We start from the raw sequence: 18,972 nt of genomic DNA, 5'->3' as shown, positions 1-18,972 counted from the left end.
TATATTATGGGGCTGCTCTCCAGCCCCAGCTGATGAAAGTTTGTCTCCCTCAGTCTGGGCTGCGATGTCAAAGCGCCTCCAGGCAGCGCAGCCGCGCTCCCCCCGTGCGCTGCCCCCGGCCCGGCTCCCCGCGCTGCTGCTGCTGCTGCTGCTCGGCCCGGGCTGCCTGCTCTCGCCGTCGCCCCGCGGTAAGTCCCACACGGCCCCCGGGGCTTCTCCCGAAAGGATCCCGCTCCATTTTAGCCGGACAAGGAGCAGGGAGACGGATTCTGAGCGCCGCTCCCCCCGGCGCGCTGCGGGCACGGAGCGGGAGGTCCCGGCCGGGCACACGCGGGGCTGCGGAGCTGCCGCTCCTCGGCGCGGCTCCGCCGGGATTCCCCCGAAAACTCCGCCCTGCGACCCCCTGGCACCCCCAAACCTGCCGGGTGTCATCCTCCGGCACCCCTAAACCTGCTGCTCCCTTCTCTGCACCCCCAAATCCACCGGGTGTCATCCCCCGGCACCCCCAGACCTGCTGCTCCCTTCTCTGCACCCCCAAACCTGCAGCTCCCTTCTCTGCACCCCAAATCCACCGGGTGTCATCCCCCAGCACCCCCAACCCTGCCGCTCCCTTCTCTGCACCCCCATCCCCCGGTGCCCCCAAACCTGCACCCCCAAACCCGCCGGGTGTCATCCACTGGCACTCCAACTCTGCAGCTCCCTTCTCTGCACCCCCAAACCTGCTGCTCCCTTCTCTGCACCCCCATCCCCTGGAACCCCCAAACCTGCTGCTCCCTTCTCTGCACCCCCATCCCCTGGAACCCTCAAACCTGCTGCTCCCTTCTCTGCACCCCCAACTCTGCAGCTCTCTTCTCTGCACCCCCAAATCCACCGGGTGTCATCCCCCACACCCCCAACCCTGCAGCTCCCTTCTCTGCACCCCCAACCCTGCTGCTCCCTTCTCTGCACCCCCAACCCTGCTGCTCCCTTCTCTGCACCCCAAACCTGCTGCTCCCTTCTCTGCGCCCCCATCCCGCCGGTCCCATCCCTGTTGTGTTCATTCGGGGGTGCCCTGCAGGGTCCCGGGGTGAGAGGGTTCAGGGGTGTTGGAAATTCTCCTCCCACGCATCCCCCCCAAACAGCCCCCGGGGCTGAATTCAGAGGTCTGGGAGTCTTGTCAGAGTTCGGGCTCTGTTTCCAGCTGGGGAAAATTGCGCGGAAAAGCCAAATAGTGATGGTAAAAGCGTCCTGGCTGGGTAAAAGTTTTCTCTCCGCCGCTGTGTTCATTCAAAGTGAGCTGCAGGCGGGGATTCAGCTGTGGAGCGCTGTGCTGTCCGTGTTCTATGGATGGGGACAGCCTAGGAGGGGATTGTCCCTCCCTACAGCAAATTTGGGGTTTATTCTGGAATCCTCAGAGCACCCAGGTCCTCTCATCTCCGTCAAGCAGCAGCTGGCTGCATATTTATGTGAGAGAGGAAAAGAGATTCTCCTCTATGAATGCATTTAACAGCACCAAGTGGTGCCTGTGTCCCTGAGTGTTACTACAAACTCCTGTGTTTGGTCTTTTTTGTATTTTTTTTTCCCCCATTGTAACTTGAAGCTTGGTAAATATTTGCTTATCTTCAAATGTATTGACAGCCACTTTCACTGGGACTTTGGCTCTGAACTTGCTAAGATAAAAGATGGGGAGATAGTTTAGCATGTGGAAATCCCAGAGGGGGAAAGGACAAGGTGCTGCCTTTGATCAAGCACCTGGAATTTATCTGAATGGATTAACAGGAATTGAAGCCTTGCCTTTGGGAGGGGTCTTGATTTCTCTTTGCCAGCATTTGCACCAAATCAGTGGGTTTGGGGTAAAAGCTGCAGAAATTCCTGGCAGATGAAGGGAAATGGGTGTCCTGTGGCAGTTCCCTTTTCCTGGGGAAAGGAAGGGCTGGTTTGGGTGGGAGGATGGCTCCCTTCATGAGTGTGGGACCTTTGAAAGTTCACTTGCAGTTGGGAAAATCTGAGGTAAAACACTTCAAAGTGTTTGTCCCTACAATGCCAAGTGGGCAAACTGGGGGGGACTTGGCCCTGGCACACAGAGGAGTGAGCAGAAGGGGAAGAGGGGGTGGAAATCCGGTTCCTTGTGCTCAGGATTCCCTCAGAGCCAAGCTGAAGCTCTAAGGTTACGCTCACACCGATGATTTAAGCTCTGTGTGAAGTCTGTGCCAGCTGCTCATCTCTGTGGTGTCTTTATGAGTTTTGGATGTCTGCATTTGGGCAGCTGTGGTGGTTGCTGGCCCTTGGATTTGTCTTCTTGTATTTTCCTGCTCCTCTTCTTTCTGCACCATGCCTGTAATTTGCTCTTTTCCACCCAGAATATTCAGTGAGCATCCCCTGCCTTAATTCCACTTTTTCCTGTGGAAGCAGAGCACAGCTTCAGCCCTGCCAGAGCTTGTGCTGCTTTCTTGGGCACGGAGGTGCTGAAAGTTCCAGGAGCTCCTTTCCAATCCCAGTGACACCAGGTGCTCCTGGCTGGGCTGGCACAGCTCCCTCTGGGCATCCTGGAGCCCTGCAGGACATCCCAGTGCTGCCAGGACATCCTGGTTTCTACATAAACTCCTGCTTTTAGTGATTAAGGCAAGTTAGAGTTATGATATGCCTTGAGAACTGGGTTTGAGATGTGGCAATAATGTGTGTCTGCCTGAGTGACAGGTCTGTTATTAAACAGAAATTATCAGATTGTGGGCTGGACAACTTCAAAGTGGCCTTGTTGCTTACTTTTAGTATGTTTTCTTTCCATTTTTTTGTGGTTTTACAATTGCCCTCTTCGTTTTCAGTCTTGTGCTGGGTTTCTGCTTAAAGGAACTCATGGACAAAAAGGAAAACTCATCCAGGCCAAGTTAACTTTGTTGTCCTTGTGGAGTGGGATATAAAGTTGGATAAGATCTGATCTTCCAGTCTCAGTCAAATACCTTAAAATCTGCACCTGTACAAGGTTTTTGTGCTCAAGGCTGTCCTGTTTCTGCAGGGCAAGGTGATGCTGTGGATAGGTAAAGTGCAAATTAGAGATTGTGTGTGTGTCCAAAACTTTTACATTTCTTTTGAATATTGTGTGTTAGCTGGGAAAACAGCAGAAAAAAAAAAGTACTCTTAGAATAGCAGAATGGTTTGGGTTGGAAGGGACCTTAAAAACCATCTTATTCCACCCCCTGCCTTGGGCAGGACACTCTTCACCATCCCAGGTGGCTCCAAGTCCTGTCCAGCCTGGCCTTGGACACTCCCAGGGATAGAAGAGCCACAGCTTGCCTGGGCATGAAAAAATGCAAATCCTAAAACTGCACCCCAAAATTCTTTACCTTCAGTTAAAATCACCTTTGTCTCGATTTTAATTTGCTGCTGATTGCAGCTTCCTTGGGTCTAATGGAAATAAATTGCAGGAGAAGAGATGTTGCTTTGTCTTGTGCTCCAAACCTGATTTCTCCATCACACTCTGTGTTCCAGGGCTCATTTATAAATCCTGTCTTCTCTCAAACTGCTCCAGCATTTGTGGCAGATATTTCTGGTGTCTGTATAATCACCTCCTCTTTGTCTGATGATTATCCCCTCCAGACAGCCTGGCATGAGCTGTCCCTGGCCATGAGGCTCCACTGATCCCTGCCAAAATGCCCCAGCAGAGGAATTTTATTGCCACTCCTCAGCAGTGTTTGGGTCCTTCCCCTCCAGCTCTCTGGGGAGCTGACAGGTTCTTCCCTGCTGCTTCCTCGGGGCCTCACCTCTTGCTCTGCTTGGGATTTTGGGGAAGGTCCTGACCCAGATACAAAGAGCATCCCTGAACTCCTGGTTGTCAGGCTGTGGTTTGGGTGGTTTTGCATCCTGCTGGAAGCCCCAGGGGGATTTCTCTGATGGCCTGAGGGTGACTGCAGCAGCCCAGGGCTGTGTTTCTCTGGTTATCCCACTGAAGATATCCATTTATCTGTTATCCCCACCAAGGCCCTCACTCACCCATGATCATGAAATTCTGTTCTAAAAAGGCTCAACTCCCGTTGTGGGGGTCCCAGCTGGGGGTTTCTCTGGGTCTGCATTGAAGGCACCTGAGAGGGCAGTTCATGCTCAGACTCAGGTGTTTATTATTCCTTATCAGTAAAACAGTCTCACCACTGTGAGTTCTGCAGCTTTTCATTAGAAGGCACAAAATGCCAACAATCTCTTGGTACAAGGGCTTTTAAGACTAAACTATCCAATGAAGAACCTGGATTATTTTCCCTTTTAACCCAATAACTGATCCCACAGAGCTGCAATGGGGACTTTACTGCCCAATTGCAAAATGCCACCCAAACCCATGGAGAAGGAGGAAGAAGAAGGTGAAGAAGAAACTCAGGGCAGCACCCTGTGCTCTCCATCTTGCCTCCATCCACAACACACTAAAAACCCCAAACCCTCAATTTCTCACCCAGTGACACACCTGCACTGCTCTCTATAATCTATTGCACACTTTTGTGGGTTCCAGTCTGTCTTGAAGTCTGGGAAATTTCTCCATGGATGAGGGTCAGAGTCAGTGCTGCCCTGGGGGTCAGAAATATTCCCAGTGCCCTGGGTTTGCACATCATGTAAAGGTTTGTTTCTTCCTCCCCCACACCTCCCCTCTCCTCCTCCTGGCACATTCATCCCTGCTGCTCCCAGCAGATCTGACACTGCCAGGGCAGCCTGGCCAGGGAGTCCAGCTGGGCTCTGGATTGTTTGTGTTCCTGAGCCTCCTTTTGTGCAGTGGCAGAGAGAAGGGTGAGCCCTGAGCTGGGCTCTTGGGGTGGGTTTCCCTTCACTCGTGCTGTGAGTAATCCAGGAATGGATATTTTCAAGGCGTTTGGAAATGTGGAATGCTGCCAGGTTGTCCAGCCAGGCGCTGCCATGCCAGCAGGCTGTCCCCAACTCTGCCTCACACCCTCCCATCCTGCTCAGGATGCCAGGCTGCCCATGTTGCAGGCATTTTTATATTTTCTGATGATTTTCCTTCCTCCACAACCTTTTATGTTTTACTGCACCTCACCCTGGATCTCGCTCTCCCTGCTTTGCACCTGCATTTCAAGCAGCTCCTCAGATTTCTCCCTGGACACAAGCACATCATCTGCACACCCCTGGAGAGCTCCATCCCTAAATCACACCTGCAGAGGCTTCTCTCAGGTCCTGCTGAGCCTCCAGGGCAGATCTGTGACCCAGCAAATGGAAACCCCACAGTCTGAGGGCAGCAGTTGATTCCTCACAGGGCAGGGCAGTCCAATCCCTTCTGTTTTCTGGTTAATGCAGAGAAAAGTGCTTCAAATTTTTATCTTTTTGCTAGCCTAACCAAGAGAAGGGATTGTTTCTTAGTAAAGCCCTGCTCCAGCATGTTGACCCTTCTCTTTTTAGGGTTCAGGCAGGATTTTGAGACTAAGGTGGTATCAAGTGACTTGAACTGCATCATCTAATCAGGAATTAATCTGTTTAATCCCTTCAGGTTGTTCCACTAATACTTTACACCCCATACAAATGAATTTGCTGCTTTCCATGACCTGGAGCTAGGATAAGCAAGAGTTTGGAGGCAGGAAATTGTCCTTTGACAAGGTCAACTTGCTAAAAGCAGTGATTAGAAGAACAAATTCTTTCTTGTCCCAAATCTATGATGTAATAAGGCAAGAAGTGAAATGTGTCATGGCCTGTTAGCCATGCTGGATAATGCACATCAAGGCAGAAAAAGCTGGATGCAGAATTTGGCACAGAAGAATCTTTAACTCATTTATTTTGAGTTTTGGTTTTTTTATTTTTTTAAGAGGAACTGTGTCAGCTCCTGGAAATTTAGTTTAATAGTATATATCATATGCATTAAATGAAAAAACTTCTGAGAATGGTGGAAGTTTGCTGTTTTCTTGCTTCTTTTAAATGTGTTCTAATCCTGCAAGCAGCTGAAAGATAAACCTCATGTGTGACTGCTTACCTCTGAAAGAATATATGAAGATACAAACTTCAACAAATGCAAGTATTTATGAGATTGTTTTGCTATAGTTATGCAAAAAAAATTACAAAATCTTGCTGTTATCATTTAGTAAGGGGCTTGAGTTTTTATCCAGCAGCACAGAAGGCAGTGATGGTCTGTGCTGGAGATCCCCTGCTACTCCAACAGTTGGAAGATGTGAGGAGGATAATTCAGTCCATATTATTGAAGTTCATATTCCATTCCTTTTCTGCCTCTGAGAGCACTGTGTTGATAGAGAGACTTGGGAATAAATTCAGTACATCCCTCTGGAGCACACAGGGATGGACACAGCACCCCAGCCACGTTCCTTTTGGAGCTGGAGATCACTGAAGGATCTCCAGGATAAAATCTGCTCTTGCATTTTGATGTGTGCATTGATGCATGAGGTGAGCATCCCAAAAAAATGAGGATTTATTTCTTCATGTCCTGAGTAAGGCACAGACACACTTTGGGCGAGCACCAAGGTGAAAGTATGGGATTGTTGTAGAAGAAATCCTGGAATGGTTTGGGTTGGAAAGGACCCCAAATCCCACCCAGTGCCACCCTGCCATGGCAGGGACACCTTGCCCTGTCCCAGGTGCTCCAGCCCCAGTGTCCAGCCTGGCCTTGGGCACTGCCAGGGATCCAGGGGCAGCCCCAGCTGCTCTGGGAATTCCATCCCAGCCCCTCCCCACCCTCACAGAGAGGAAATTCCTCCAGATATCCAACCAAAATCTCTCCTCTTTTAGTTTAAATCTTGACACTTCAGGAAGAAGGAGCTCTTTCCTCTGCATGCTGTGTTTTCCGTATTTCTGTGCCCAAAACTCCTTTGGGATAAATTCCCTCCCCTCCATGACCTGACTCCTTTGTACAGCCTGGTGCTCATGTGCTGTGCTGGCATTTAAAATCCTTTTTGCAGCACCAGAGCAGATGAGCAGAGCTGTGGTGGTGACCTGGGGAGGTACCCTGCCCTGAAGAAACCATAAAAATAAATGTTCTCTGCTCCTGTAGCTCATCTTCTGGAGGAATGTGTGAAAGTCAGGAGTCACAGAGCGACCCAGAGCTCATGGTGACACGTTCTGCAAGGTCACACTCGTAAACCTGAGCAGCAGAGGTGGCTTCAAGAACATTAACTAACTCCAAGTTGTCTTTTCATTCATATTTTAAAAACCAGAAGAGAGATTCAGTGGCAGCTTGTGCTGGAACAGGTGCAGCTCATTTTCCCCTGCCTGCTGTTGTGTGATGTGAGGATCAGGTATTCCCCACCAAACAGGAACTCCTGATGGACATAAACCCTGATGGATATAAAGCCCTGGACACAAACTCCTGGATTTAAACTCCTCAGCCCAGCAGCTCCTTTTCTAGGCTTGGGGAAGAACTACAAATCACAATCCCTGCCTGCTCAGCTGAATTAACACTGCAGTTCACCCCAGCTGGGTGTGCTGTGCTTCCCAGAGAAATCTGAAGGAATGATCTGTTGTATTTGTGGGATGAAGGAAGGAATGGTGAATCTGACTCCATGTTCTCAGAAGGCTAATTTATTGTTGTATGATACTATATTATATTAAGAATACTGTACTAAGCTATACTAAAGAATACAGAAAGGATACAGACAGAAGGCTAAAAAGATAATAATGAAAACTTGTGATTCCATCCAGAGTCCCAACACAGCTTGGCACTGATTGGCCAATAATTTAAAACAATTCACACGAATCCAATGGAACAATCTCCAAACACATTGCTAAGCAGCAAAACACAGGAGAAGCAAATCAGATAATTATTGTTTCCCTTTTTCTCTGAGGCTTGTCACTTTCCCAGGAGCAAAATCCTGGGTGAAAGGGTTTTTCCAGGAAAAATGAATGCCACAATGATCTGAGCCTGCCAGGAGCACAGCTCCCACTGCCACCCCTGGGTGCTTTTCTGGGCTGGCTGTACACAGCAAGGAGCATCCCTCATTTCCCTGTGCTGAGGATTCCTTGCACTCACTATGGCAGGTTAGGAAATCACTGCAGAGAGGGATTGCCCTTTTGAAAGACCAAGAGGAAATTGTATTTTGGAGAGTAATTTGAATTTCACTCCGTGAAAGTAGCCTTTCATGAGGCTTTGGAGGGGAGGAGTTGGAGAGGAGCGCTGGACCTGGATTTTCACATAATTATGTGGACTCATTGCTGAGAAGTGAAGATATATTTAGTACCTTTTTCTCTGCCCTTGGAGCTGGGTGCATTCCTTGTGCTTGTAAAGCACAGGTTATTATTTCTCTGCCTCAGTAAGTGTTTTTGGCTGGTACAGAAGGGTGCAAGGCTGAGTCCATAATCCAAAACAAAGATCTGGGGGGCTCTTTGGGGAAGAAGCAGCAATTTAGGAGCAAGCAGATGTGTCCCAGAGATGAGATGGGCCATCCTTCACTCTGGCAGCCTGGAGATACCTGTGGGAAAGGCACTGTGCAACCCTTGAGGATTGTCATCCAATATTAGCCCTGTCCTGCCTGTTCTTACCAGAAGAAGGACTGGGCCAGTTGATACATTGGAAAAGAAGCAGCTGAAAACAGGATTTGCAGCAGGAGGAGAGAAGTTCTCCCAAGCTGCTGTGTCATGGACTTTCCAGAGCTCCTTTGGGTTGGAATCTTGCATTTCTGGCTCGCCCTCTTCTGTGAACTCCAAGCCCTGAGCTCTTCCATGGGAGGAACCTCTCGATCCTCCCCCATGACCCACTGTGCTGGAATGCCCTTTCCTTCAGGGCTTCACTGCTCTATTTCTCTATATTTTGAAATGTTCTCTTCTAGGGAGGAAAAAAAAAAAAAAAAAAAGACAACTCTGTCTTTGGGTTGGTCCTGAATAGCAATTCCTCAGTCAAACATAACAGCATCCCAAATGAGGCTGGACAGCTGTTTCCCAAATATATCCCTGTACATATTCCATGCACATCATAAAGCTGGGTTTGGGTTATTTGAAACGTTCTGCAGGCTCCCTGCCCCCTCCTGCAGTCAATGGCAAATGTTGTTCTCCCAACCCCACTTGTCACATTTTGTTCTGGAGAACAGGGAGGATGTGGAGATATACTGGCTCCTCTCCTTGACTGCATTTCAATATGTATTTTGTATAATGAGGGCCCATATCCTTCTGCCATTACTTATGCTTTAATCACACTGTGCTCTGCCCAGATTGCTTTAATCGCATTTGCATCAGCAGGAGTTGCTCTGTGATGAGCAATATTTCATCTGCAAACAGAGCAGACACATCTCAGGCACTCGAGGAGGAAGGAGCTGCCTGGCCAGGGTTTGTTGCAGCACGGCTCTCCAGTGAGGGATGGTGCAGCATCCTGATTGGAGAAATAGATTTTTCAGGAATTAGAAGGAACAAAGCAATTTTTATAGGTTGTTGGGTTTTTGTCTTGTTTTGGTTGTTTTGTTTTTTTTTTCCCCGTGGTTTCTTTTTGTGTTTTTATTTATTTATTTATTTATTTATTTATTTATGTGGGGGTTTTTTTTGTTTTGGTTGGTTGGTTTTTTGTTTGATTTTTTTTGTTTGGTAATTTTTTGTTTGTTTGGTTTGTTTTTAGTTTGGTTGAGGTTATCTTTTTGTTTGGTTTGGTTCTGTTTTTTTGGTTTTTGGGAGTTTTTTGGGGTTTTTTTCGGACCTGTCAAGTGTGATAGCTCCCTTTTAATTTTCTACTAAATGGCTTTTTGGCATGTGTTATCTGCTGAGAAACGCCCGGTGCAGAGCCATCGTTTTGTACTTCAGCCATGACATTACTCTAGATGAGAACTGAAAAGTTATATAGATATTACACCAATATATAAACCATGTGTGTTAGGAAGACAAGTTCAGTTTTGAAATATTTGCCTTAGCTATGCTTTTCACTTTCAATCTGTGCCAAACATGTGCTTGAATGACTGATGGAGTCATATGGTTCCCTGAATAAAGCACTTTATTGTGCTCAGACTTGGAGCCTTCCAACAGTTGTATTACAGAAGCTTGAAGATTAAGATGATCCAACTGCTTAGGGGGTATGTCCCACAAGGAACATTTTAGTTTTTCTTCTCTTGTCCCCCCCCCCCTTTCTCTATTTTTTGTCTTTGTGTCGTCAGTTTGTTCAGCTGCCGGGGCAGTGACATTGGCCACAGAGAGTTTGGTGGAGGAGAGCAGCAAAGCCACCTCCAGATTTCAGCTCTCCCTGCCGTGTCCACGTGGAAATGCTGCACACATGACATATTCCAGGCAGTTTTTGGGATTTCATGGGGGAGGGGGCAGGGGGCTGTTCCCTGTCGCTGATTATTTCATCAGCAGGATCAGAGTCAGGAAAGGAGTAACTGTGCACGAGCAAGTGATGACAGGAGGTAGATCTGAGAATTATAAACCCCAAATATTGAAAGCCATGTTTTTAATGCTGCTCAGTTAATGGGGATCAGGGAATCTCAACCCTCCATTTCTCATCCTGGTGATGCTGCAGAGCTTCATCTTTACAGAGCCATCAAGCTGCAGACAGGATCTTTATCCATTCAGAGCCAAAAGAACAGAAAATTAAATTCAGAAATGCATGGAGTCATCTTGCTGCTGCCTTCTCCTGTTTGAAAAATTTTTGTAACCTAGTAGTAATTTTTGCAGTGTGAAAAAAAGGCAAAATCCCAGCTCAGGAAGATCCATGGAATGAGTTGCTTTCCAAGGGTTACTTGTGCTTAAATGCCTGAGGTCTTGGGTTTGGGAATTTGGGAGAAGGGAGAAAACAAGTAAAACTTTGTGTGTAGTTTTTTCCTTTTTTTTTTTTTTTTTTTAAATGGCTTATTTTCCAAGCAGGCTATGAAAGGACTAATTTTCCTGGGTTTTTTTTAGAAATAATCAATGTACCCCTTAGAGGAGCAAAGGTTAGCTGGGAAAATAATTCATGATTTTGAACTAATAAAACTTTACTGCAAGAGATAAGAGTTTTACTTATGCACAGTCAAATCTTGCCAGGCTTTTGTGCTTATGAATAAAGGAGGGCAGAGTCTGGTGTTGTGCTGCCTTTTATGAGGCTGTGGAAGTGCTGGGAGTGGGATAATGGGAAGCCCCTTATCACCCTTATCAATGTGGGGATTTTTGTCCTTTCTTTTGAGAGGGTGTCTGTGTCCTCAGCTGGTGGATGTAAAATTACATCAAAATTTTGATGTAAAATTCAAGCTGTTGCTTCTTTGACCCCGTGCAAGTCTCAGGGCTGGCTTTGTTTAACCATTATGCACTGGAAATCTGGTACTGGTTTATTTTCTAGCATTTGCACATTTATTATGAGATATAATTACAGTTTGCTTTTTTTTTTTTAATTTTTTTTTTTTATTTAGTGCCCAGGGAGATGGTGGATTCCCATCCCTGGAAGGGTTCAGGGCCAGGTTGGAGCCCCCTGGGGCAGTGGAAGGTTCCCTGTCCATGGCAGGGATGGAATGGGATGAGCTTTATGGCCCCCTCCAACCCAAACCACTCTGCAATTCTCTGATTTTATTAAGTACCAATTTGTTTTGTCTCAGGCACAAAAGGCACCATTTTAGGGGTTTCAGCCATGCCTGTGCCTGGATAATGTTTACCTTGGGTCATGTTTTGGCTTTTGCTGGAAGGTGGAGTGAAATAGAGGACTGGAATCACACATCCCCAGACCTTGGCCACAGAGTTGGGTAATTGACACTTACTGTGGCATGATATAATCTGACCCCTAAAGTTGACAATTTCCATTTAAAGCAAGTTGGTTTTTCTTTTCTTTTTGCTTTTCTTGATGGACAAGAGCTGGATGTGATCCTCTGTGCAATTCTAGATTGGAATCCTATCTCACTTTATGGATAGGCACTTTATACTCCTGCCATCTCTAAATGTATCAGCACTGGCAAGATAAATACCAAGAGGCATAGGGAGCTAAGGGACAATCATGGGTCCTGTCACCTTTGGTTTTCTGCATTATGTAAAATAATTCTTCTGCTTCCCTTCTTGTAATTCAGACTTTCCACTTCCCTGCTCTCCCTGGCAGCCTTTCCAAGCCACCAGCTCCAGGCTCAATTCATCTTTGGTGAGTGCAGGTGAGGAGAAATGCCCCCAGCATTCCAGATGTGCTTCTCTCACCAGCTCTCAGGATCACCTGGGATCTCTGGTGCTCCCTGGAAACCCCTCTTTGGATGCAGCATTATCAGTGTTATCCCCAGCACCATGTGTGGGTCATGCTGGTGTCACCTGCTTTGAAGAGCAGTGGTAGGAGCAGAAATCCTAATGATCCCTAAGGGTAAAACCCTCCTGGGTTTAACCCCTTCCTCCAGCCTGCAAGTCATTGTGTTCCTTGTAATATTCCTCTGTGCAGTCATATCCCACCTCTGAGCCCTGGATTTCAGCAGAACTCTTGAGTAAAGGTTGCTGATAAAAACACCAACTGATCCTAATGTACTTTCTTACTGAACTGTGGTGAAACCCTTCCCTTGCCTGGTTGTGGGTGCTGTGTTTGTGGGCAGCTTCCAGTTCTTACCCTGTTTCACTTCCATAAACATTCATAAACTTACCCTCCTTCACTTCCACAACTTCCTGAAGTTCCTAAGTTCACCTCCATCCTGAAGGACAAGGCTTGGTCCTCCCCTCTCAGTGTGTGAGTGTGGGATTCACATTCTCTGAGCCTGAGAGAAGCAGAGAATGATGAAAACAGTCCTTATCTCATTTGCTGTGTCTGTTCACCAGTGGAATGCAGCATGGGAGATTGTTTACCTGGAGGAATTTGCTTGATGGGATTCTGGTGTGAGTGTTTTGTTTTCTTGGCCAGTCTCTGAAAGCTGCTGGTCAGGAGACAGCCACGAGGTTTTGTGCAGTTTCAGTTTAGATGTAGTGTAATATAGTATAGAATAATATGGTATAATTAATTAATTAATTAATTAGCCTTCTGATATCATGGAGTCCTCCTCGCCGTTCCTCCCTCACCTCAGGGGCCCTGCTAATACAGTGTGGAAGCTTGGGAATTTTGGATTAAAAGATTCTGGTTGGAATTTTTCTGGACATGGCAGAAGAATCATCCCAAAGGAGAGAAAAGCCCCTGGTGGGGAGATGAAGCTCTTTCCTACCTGCTGTGGGCAGCAGTGGAGGCTCAGGAACTGCCCACACCCCAGTGAGTGAGTGCAGCCAGGTGTAAATCCCTTCCTCCACAGCCAGGAATGACCCACCCAGGTCCTGGTTGCCACAAACTGAGAGCTAAACTGAGGAAGCTGAAGAAAACGAGGAGGGAAATGGATCAAGGATGTCCTTCCTGACTTCCAGGGCATTGCCTGTGGCACAGAGCACTGCCATGAGCTGATTTCAGTTTGCAGAAAGATTACTCTGTTCCAATGTTCTTTTCAATCCAAAGATTATTCCAGTGCTTTGGGTGTTTTGCTGCAGAGAAAAATGAGGACAGACTGTGACTTAAGATTTTGAGTCGGTTTTTAGTAGGAAAGGTAACACAAAGATAATTTAATTTAATTTAATTTAATCTGTTTTTTATTCCCCCAGTTCTGTAATTTTCATAGCTCAGCAGTAAGTGCAGGGGGACACATGAGGGGTGTTTGGGGACAGTGTGAGGAGACAGAGCTCCAGTCTGGGGTGGAAATGCACACCCCACAGCATCACTGGGACCTTGGCTGAGCTGGGCTTTTGTGAGGCTCTGGGGCTGGGTCAGTCCTTGAGCACCTCGTGACTGATGGAATGCTGGAGCCTCTCCTGTGAGGACAGCCTGGGACACCTGGGAATGCTCACCTGGAGAGGAGCAGCTCCAGGGAGAGCTCAGAGCCCCTGGCAGGGCCTGAAGGGGCTCCAGGAGAGCTGGAGAGGGACTGGGGACAAGGATGGAGGGACAGCACACAGGGAATGGCTCCCACTGCCAGAGGGCAGGGATGGATGGGAGATTGGGAAGGAATTCCTGGCTGGGATGGGATTCCCAGAGCAGCTGGGGCTGCCCTGGATCCCTGGCAGTGCCCAAGCCAGGCTGGACACTGGGACTGGAGCAGCTGGGACAGGGGAAGGTGTCCCTGCCATGGCTGGGGTGGATGGGATGATGTTTGAGGTCCCTTCCAGCCCAAACCATTCTGGGATTTTCTGACCCACGTTGTTCTGGGTACCCCTGTTGCTGTGTGGGACCAGAACAGGCCCATCCCCTATGGAAGGAAGCTCAGCAGCACATTTGGCCCTTCTGAATATTCTGTAAATGTGCAGAAGGGAGGTGTGTGCAAGAGATGGATGTTGTTTATAAACCAGCCCAGCTCTGACTCCTGTCCTGCTCTCTGCTGGGGGGGCACTGGCAGCAGGGTTGGGGTGTGCATTTAGTGGGGTGTGCATTTAGTGTGGTGTGCATTTAGTGGGATGTGCATTTAGTGGGGTGTGCATTTAGTGGGATGTGCATTTAGTGGGGTGTGCATTTAGTGGGATGTGCATTTAGTGGGGTGTGCATTTAGTGGGGTCTGCATTTAGTGGGATGTGCATTTAGTGGGGTGTGCATTTAGTGGGGTGTGCATTTAGTGGGGTGTGCATTTAGTGGGGTGTGCATTTAGTGGGGTGTGCATTTAGTGGGATGTGCTCTCTTTTCCTTGCACTCAATCCCATTTTATCCAGAGCTGCTCAGCACTGGGTGCATTCACCTCTTTGTTTGTCACCAGGACAAATAAATTGCCCTGCCTCACTAAAAGCTTATTAATTTTAAGTAAATGCAAATCTGGAGAGGGTCTGGGTTGTTTCAGGAGGCAGTGGCCGCTGAGCAAAGATGTCACATCACATGCTCGGAGTTTATTTTGCACACAGCTTGGAGGAACTGAAATAAAAAGCAAAAAGATGAAAACCATTCTTAACTTCTTTGCCAACAGGCCCTTGTATGATACTGTGCAAAGCAGAAAAGTTGTAGAAGTACATGGCAGATGAAAAATACTTAAGCCACACAAAAGTCACTGACAGGTAACATCTACTCATCTCACTATTTGTACAAAGTAGCTTTTATGTTACTGGGGGGGAAAAAAGAGAATAAAGGGCGCTGCATCAGCTCGTGGGCTGCTTGTGGATCAAAAGCATTACCTTCAGTGCAGGCTGAAAATAGAAAACAGACACAACTGTGAGGTTTTCATGTGAAAAAGTGGGAGACGAGCTTGCATCAGGAAGAGCTGGACAGAATTTCACTGCAATGGAAAATAAGTAGGTGAGTAAGTAGGTGCATGTGACACCAAAGATAGGAAACCTGGGTCTAATCTAACTTTCTGCTATTGCAGATGGCCTGATTTTCTTCTCCTCTCGTGACACATTACCGAAATTTCAATTCTCTGATTTCAATTATTGCACTGTTTATGCTGCTGTAGTACCAGGAGTCCCTGTAGAGAAGAGGCCTCATTATTAATGGAACACAAACAACTCTAATGGTTCAGCTTCAAAGAAACCCTCCTGAAAGTGGGGAAGGGAGAGGCAGAGTGGCAGAGAGGAAATACCAGCAGGTCTGTGAGCATGAGGAGCTGCAGCTCTGGGAGCTGGGGGAGGATTTTGGGGGGTGGAAACCCTCCCTTGGTGCAGATGTTGGGCCCATGCCACAGCTCCTCTGCTGGGGATGCTCTTTGGGAGGGCTGGGTTTGTGCTCAGGGATGGTCCCAGAACCAGCAGAAGGATGCTGGGGATGGGTTTTGGTCAGATGCTGTGCTAGGGATGGGTGAAGTGTCCCTGACTGGGATGGATTCCTTGGTGTCTCCAGCTCAGGTGACAGCCAAAGGCTCTCCAGGGTACCAGGACCTATCCACCTTTGTACCCACCTGCTTTTATCCCATTTTCCCCCAAGTTTCCTGCACTATTTCTGCTTTATTTTTTGGCCTGACTCTCTCCTTAAATTTTTGGGGGGATTTTATTCCTCCTGATGTAGAATATTCCTCTCCCCATGTCCGTGTGCCATTGTTCAGTGGCCTTTCAGATCTCTCCTGCTCAGGATAAGTGTGGGTTGCTCTTCCAGGCTCCCCTTATTTTCTTATTTTCATAGATAAGACTATGATCCCTTATTTTCTGCCCCCTGTTCTTTGAATCAGAAACCTATTTAAAAGATTTACCTATTTATCTTCCCCATCCTTTTTTTTTTTTTTTAAATTTAAAGACTGGGTTAGAGTTTATTTATCAGCTATACAGGTTTCTTTATTTTGCAGTCTTTCAGAAATATACCCAGTCCATAAATATAATGAAATTTCATGAGAAAAACATTATTTGATATACAGAAGGCACCGTGCTGTGCTTATATCACACTGAGGGCAGCTGGGAGTTAAGCAAGTGCACAATGCATGTGCCCAAATTATCTCCAGAATGAGGCCCAAAATTGGGCTGCACTGCTTCCTCTGCCTTCCACAGGAAGCTGTGATTTTTATCACACCCAATAATTTAAATAAAAACATTCAGATAAGCAGCCAAGTATCTGGCTCAGGGAAAGCAACTAGACAGAAATTGATCTTGTGTTTTATAAATGCTGTGGCTTCAGAAGATTTGCAAACCCTGAAGCTTGTCTGCTTTGTTTCCCCCCAAATAAATTATCTTTCCCAATAAAGATATAACTGCTGCCTATAAACCTGTCTTGATGTCTGTCTCCAGACTATCAACACTTCTGCACAATGAGCCTTTTCTGCAGATAAATAAGCACGTGTGGCAGATTAAATTTGCTCATTGTAACCTTGCTGTGTTATCCACCACGAGCATCACTTCATTGGGATGGAAGAGAGGGAGGAGTGGCAGAACTGAACCACACTTGGTGTGGATTTTCCTCCCTTCTCCCGTTGTGTTTTTATAGCTGCTGCCCTTCCAGAGGCTGTCTGTTTAGGGAATGACCCATCTGTGCACAGATGCTGATCCCCTCCCTTTTTTCTGCTCTTTTGGGTAATGCTGGGAAGTTCATGCTCTGCAGAATGGCCAGGGAAGGCCTGTGGAGGAGTATCAGGGAGACTTTGATGTTTCCTGAAGTCACCATGTGTCATAAACTGTCCTTATTGACGATTTCGTGATGATTCGTTTCCAAAGGATTTCTCAGTACAAAATACCAACACGGCAAAGGGGGTTTGCAGTGACAATCAAAAGTGTACTTTATTGAATGATTACAGCAAAAATGCATGTGAGGGAAAAGAGGGAAAGCAGGGAAAGCATATGGAAAAGTAGGGGGGTAAAGAGCAAAGAGGAGGCTCCAGCTCCCGCCCGTGGGAGCGACGGGGTCCTTCGGGGTCCAGCCGAGGTTCCGTCAGTCCAGGAGTCGTTCCAAGAGCGGGGAAGATCTTCGAACTGGACTAGCTAACCTGGGGGTTTTTATCCTATGGAGGATTGTGAAAGGGGGGGGGGAAATAATGCAATAATTTTCATTCTTGGTCCAATAGTCCCAATAATCACTACCCACAAGCAAACATCACGGTCTGTACCTGCAAGCAAACATCACAGTCTGTTCTGTTCCCCCCGCCAGTTCCCCCCAGGTTTCAGTCCCAATCCTTGGGAAGAAAAGGAGTTTTCTTTATGTGAGGGTTTCGTGTCTCAGTCCTTGGAGAAGAGGCTTCTCCCATCTCAGTCAGTCAGTCACAGTGGTTGCAGAACAGATGAAGGGTCTTCTGTGGGGACCACCTAAAGGTTATTCCAGAAGAGTCCATCCAAGCCGAGAGGAAGGGAAATTCCAAGGCTTGTTGTTGCAAAACAGGCCAAGGTGCTCCTTTGCACAATTCCTTGGTAGGCTGGGAGTTACATCTCGGCCTTGTAAGCTTGGCAGACTTTCATCAAACCCGGATATCAAACAGGATCTTGGGGTGGTCTCAGTTTCTGTCCTTTTTCATGACGAAAATCATGAGACAAATGAGAGACATTTCGGACAGCTGTCACACCATGGCAGCTCCATGGTGTCAGGCACGGTGGGAGCCGTGCAGACAACGCACCCACGGCAGGACAGGGATCCTCCAAGGGGCTCTGAACACCTGGATCTCGTGACACTTTCAGAATGCACATCCCACAAAATAATAGAAGGGCCATTTAATTTGTGTGGTTGAGATTGCTCAAGTGGGCCAAGGAGAAAGGAGAGCAGGGCTGGAGCCAAACTTTTCTCATTTTGCTGAGATATGCTTCATGAATTCCTGTTCTGAGCAGGGAGCTTCCTGCCTGATAATGAGAATAAAGGCTTGGAGTTCTGTCTAGACCCTCCCAGGCTGATGAGATGGTGTCTCATGTGCCTCCCCAGGGGACAGCCAAATCTTGGGCCAGCTTTGGATCATCTCTTCCAAGGGCTGACGCTGTGTCCTCCCAGCCCTCAGTCACCTGGGCTGCATTAAAGGGGTGTAAGAACTCTGGATAACAAACAACTTTCCTCTCTCCAATGTATTTTATCTTTTTATCTTGTGAAGTAGTTTTTTTGTTTGGTTTTTTCTTGTTTTTTGTTTTTTTTTTGTTGTTGTTGTTGTTTGTTTTTTGGTGTGTTTTAGGTCAAGTGTTGTATTTTTAAAAGCACGTTGAAAAATACCAGATTTTATTTCTGCTCACATTGGCTTAGCCATAAGGACTGCACAGATGTTTTTAAGCTAATCCTAACAGTGATTAAATGGGGCTAATTCTGCTCAGAATATGACTCTTCATCCTTCATGAGAGCATTAGGTGAGCACAGAGAGTGTGGCAGACCCCAGCAGAGTTCTGACTATCCTGTGGCACCTGGAAGCCATCCCTGTCTTCTCTTTGATTTATTCTCAGTTATTTTTCCAGCTCTTGTCCTGTGATATTGGTTTTAGGGCTCTGCCTGGACAGGCACAATGCCATTAATGTGTTTAGGGAGAGGAAAAACATTTGATAAAGGCTGCATGCAAGCAGCTTTTTGACCTGGTGGTAGGAATGGAAGTCATCTGCCTGCCTGTGTAGGAGTGGAGTGTTATTTCAATGAGTTTATCTTCTCTTTCTCTTCCTGACCTTTTTTTTCCCCCACTAATGAGACTGTTCATCCTCTGTGATGATATCCTTGCATCCTGATACCTCTACTCTTAATGTGCAGTCTTTGTCTTCTGCTGCCACCATCTAATCCCTTCCAATTCCCCCCTG

General features: G+C 47.2%; 1 protein-coding gene across 1 annotated transcript in view; it reads left to right on the top strand.

Annotated features, from left to right (window-relative positions):
• Positions 1-18,972, top strand: part of ADAM12 (ADAM metallopeptidase domain 12) — a gene marked incomplete at both ends in the record, with an annotated part of 193,657 nt that overhangs the window by 12,581 nt on the left and 162,104 nt on the right. The gene's annotated exons all lie outside the window — the stretch shown is intronic.

The sequence above is a fragment of the Fringilla coelebs genome, assembly GCF_963513975.1.
Source record: "Fringilla coelebs genome assembly, chromosome: 8".
NCBI lineage: Eukaryota > Metazoa > Chordata > Aves > Passeriformes > Fringillidae > Fringilla > Fringilla coelebs.
This window is presented reverse-complemented; position numbering and strand designations above follow the sequence as displayed.